This window comes from Acanthopagrus latus, chromosome 2, assembly GCF_904848185.1.
Source record: "Acanthopagrus latus isolate v.2019 chromosome 2, fAcaLat1.1, whole genome shotgun sequence".
Lineage (NCBI taxonomy): Eukaryota > Metazoa > Chordata > Actinopteri > Spariformes > Sparidae > Acanthopagrus > Acanthopagrus latus.
This window is the reverse complement of record NC_051040.1, coordinates 4126623-4130483: the sequence shown is the minus strand read 5'-3', so window position 1 is coordinate 4130483 and position 3861 is coordinate 4126623.

The window sequence follows — 3861 nt, the reverse complement described above, 5'->3', positions numbered from 1 at the left end:
TTCTTTTCCCTCTCTCCCCCTTCAAACACCATTCAAATTCCTCAACTCAAGTTCTTTCCTCCTCCTCCTCCTCCTCCGCCCCGAGTCTCCCTCCTCCTCCTCCGAGGATGTGAGAAACCCTGCGGCATGCTGATTGTCTCAAAACACAATCCTCCCCCCTAAATTCGCTTTATTTGAATTGTAAATAAATCAGGCTGGAGACAAAGTGTCAGATCGATGGCTGAACATTAATCTGCCTGTTTCTGTAGAAGAATAAATGAGACACGGTGAGATTAAATCCTCATTCACCGCATTATTCCAACATTAAACTACAGAGGTGTCTTAAAAGTGTGTGTTTGGGTTTTACAGGTGACATTTTGTGTTCACATGTTGTTTCTTCAACCTTCCAGATGTGGGAGCTGGAGAAAAAAAAAGCAGAATATCACAATTATGACTGCAGTGATTGAGGTAAACTCATTAAGATCAGATGTGTGATGTAAAAGATATTATGAGCAAATTATATCAAACACTAACTGCTGAAAAGTGTGGTGGAACATATGCTGCATGTCCTGCAACCCTTTAAAAATAAGTGGATTAACTGCATAATTAAACATTTATAAAAACACATTGTTAACCTCTAATGAATACACAATCAACTAGACTATGTGTTGATAGTAATAAAGCAAAAAGCATCAGTGTAAACATGACTTTTAGTTTATTTCAGCTCTGTAATGCTGTTTTATACAATTACAAGAAGACTCACAAGGTTTTAATTAATATTCTTACACAAACAAACAGTCTATAAACTAAACAGGTGAACATGTTAATGATGCTGTTATTAACGCTGATATCTTTTTAACTAACTCTTATTACAGTGACCTTTATATAAACTAGTATAACAAATTGATTCCCACATTATTGTTATGATTTATTTATGTGGGTGTCTACTAACTTTATATTTGTTTGTACTTGTTATTCATGATGTCTTGATGACATTCTTACATCTGTATGATGTGTTTTACAGGTTTAACAACATGTTCAGGGTTAAAACGCACGTTCACATTAACAGTTTAGCTGATTAACACGCGTCGTTCACGGGAAAAGATCAAGTTAAGAAGATTAAACGAGTAAAAATCAGGCGGCTTTTCTACTTCGTGAAAGGATTTGACTTAATAACTCGGTTAAAAACCTAAAACAAAAAAAAAAACCTTCTGCCCCACAATGACTTCTATTAACTTGTTAAGAGTTTAAAATGTTTCAACCTTAATTTAACATAACATAAATAAATATCTTAATTACAATGACAGCAGGATGAAGCCTGTTGATGGAGGCTGGGGAAAAAAGGAAAGTGACCAAAAAAAATGTATTTATCGCTCCACATAACCAGGATTATGTCATCAGAGTGTCTGGGAATTTGTTTGAACGTAAGAGTTTCAGTCAAAACAGACCGAAGCGTCAGCTGCAGTGTAAATAAAAGCTGCTGTGCCTGATTCCCATCAGATGTGGGGCGCAGAGCAGCAGTGTGGGTTCACGTCGTGTTGCTGCAGACTGTGATGTCTGAGGTGACTGCGTCTGTTTGGACGGAGGTGGCGGTGGCGGTGGTGGTGGTGCTCGGTGCCTGCAGGGACGAGGCTCTGCAGAGTTCACATACCGTTCATGAATAATTGATTTGCTGCGTAGAATTCCTGTTTTTTCCTCCTTTCCCATGAAAATGATGGGATGGGAGGAAAAAAAAAAGGAAAAAAAAAAAGAACCTGGGTCCCACTGGCCCTTTAAGAGTGGCTCTCTGGACAGTGTTGTGTTCCCAGGGTCTTTAATGGAGACAGAGAGGGATTGAGAAAGACCCCTTTGTATATGCTCCCTTTTCAATAGGAGCTTGAGCAATGGTGCTCTCACTGCTCCCAGATAGAAGCACAGAGAGAGAGAGAGAGAGAGAGGCAAGGGAGGGAGGAGGGTCACCGAGGGGGTCCGGTGTAAGAAAGAGGGGTGTTCTGCTCAAAAACACAAAGTTTTGGGGCTGGAGACGACTGGAAGGAGTGACTGTTTGGGTTTTTTTTTTGGGGGGGGGGCTTCAAGCTCTGCACATCTCAGTGTTTAGGTTCAAGCCACACCGAAATCCTGCAAACATGATTCACCAAAACCACACAAGACTTAAGAGACTTTGGGGGGATTTTTTTTTGCACGAGGCTAAAAAGTGGATTAAAGGAGTCGAAGGTGCACACTTTCAGTTATCCAACCACACGTATCAACAAAACATTTAAATGGCCACCGGCTTGTTATTTTCCCTCACAAAGACAAACTGCAGCGTCAATATCCCAGTCAGTCTGTCTGCTTGGCTGGGAGACATGGGAAACACCTTCCTCCTGCACTCCCAGCCTGAAGGGCCACCCGGGGATGCTAACAATGAGCTAACCTCTTCTTGCTCTTGTTCCTCTTCTTCTTCTTCTTCTTCATCTTCTTGCAGACTGGATGCAGCCAGACAGATCACTTCCCCCAACCTGTTGATGCATCACAGACTCTGGTGACACGTGACTGCTGAATGTTCAGACTCTTCTGCCTCCTGCTGGTGACAAACACAAAGCCCTCGCACTGCACATGAAGTTATCTGCAGTTTAACAGAAAATAACACGTTTGGCCACCAGAATAGAAAGACAGTGACACTGGAGACAAACTCCACAGACTTTGTTCTGATGTGGAGACTGTGGAAGTTAAAATGAAGCTAATCTGAGTGTTTTTAGTTTGAAGTTTCCTCTTTTTGCAAATGGAAACCTGTAGACATGTTTTTATCACTTGTACTTCCAGTATGTTGATATTATATAAGCAGATATTCAATTCGCCATCTTCTCGTGTTGTTAAAAAGAACAAGTGTATCTGACTCAACACCCTCAGTTTTAAAACAAACGTTTAAATCCTTTATGACATTCAGTTTCCAGGTTTCCTTGGAAGGCTCGGTCACTCAGAATCACGTCACTGGATGAAGTATATTACTACATGGGAATCAGGGCTGTAGAGAAATAAATGCAGCTTTATTGTGCAACATCAAGAATTACACAGAAAGATCAGTAGATATATTTATTTCTAAGACTTCTTATCGTCACCTTTATCCAGAAACAACACCCAACGCAATTCAGTGCCCTCAGTATGTTGTCCTTTAAGAAAAAAACTATCAAAAAGCAACCAAAATGAGCTATTTATATTAATTTATTTATTTCTATGTATCTGAATACTGCTTGGTATTCCAAACCAGTAACAGTGCTACGGTCGAGCAGATACTGAATGAGCCCGACCTTCACTCGAGTCCGACAGCCCTTGATTTTGAACATCTGCTTTCTTTTATACATTTATAGAGTTAATAAAAATCCACTCCAGAGCGCAGATCTGTCCGATGGGAAAATAACACTCACTGTAATCATAAGAGCCTGTTTTTTCCATCAACACTTGCCTTTTTTTTTAAATGACTATCTGTCAATGATTAGCCAGTTTTTTTTTTTCACAGAGGGATAAAACGCTGAAAAGCAGAAACAGGCTTCAAACAAACACAGTTTTGGCATGTTGCTGGCGTTATGCAGTACATTTCACTTCGTTTCACTCTGACTGTTCTGTGGAGGGTTTAAATGGATATTAATCGGGATTTATTTTAAAATGTTTGTGAGTTTTATGCAGATTCATTCATTCTTCTGTTTGAAGACTTTCTAAGATAGTTCTTCCTTCCTTTTGTTGTTCAGTTGTTGCTTGAAACCTGACATTTTCAGTGAATAAGATATATTTTGAGTAGAATTAAATAAAAATAGACTTCACAGGGCTTTAACTCAAACACTGGAGAAATCAACTGCAGGTCTTTTTCTTCTCTTTCAGGCTGCCACCAGCGTCCATCCTGTTTAT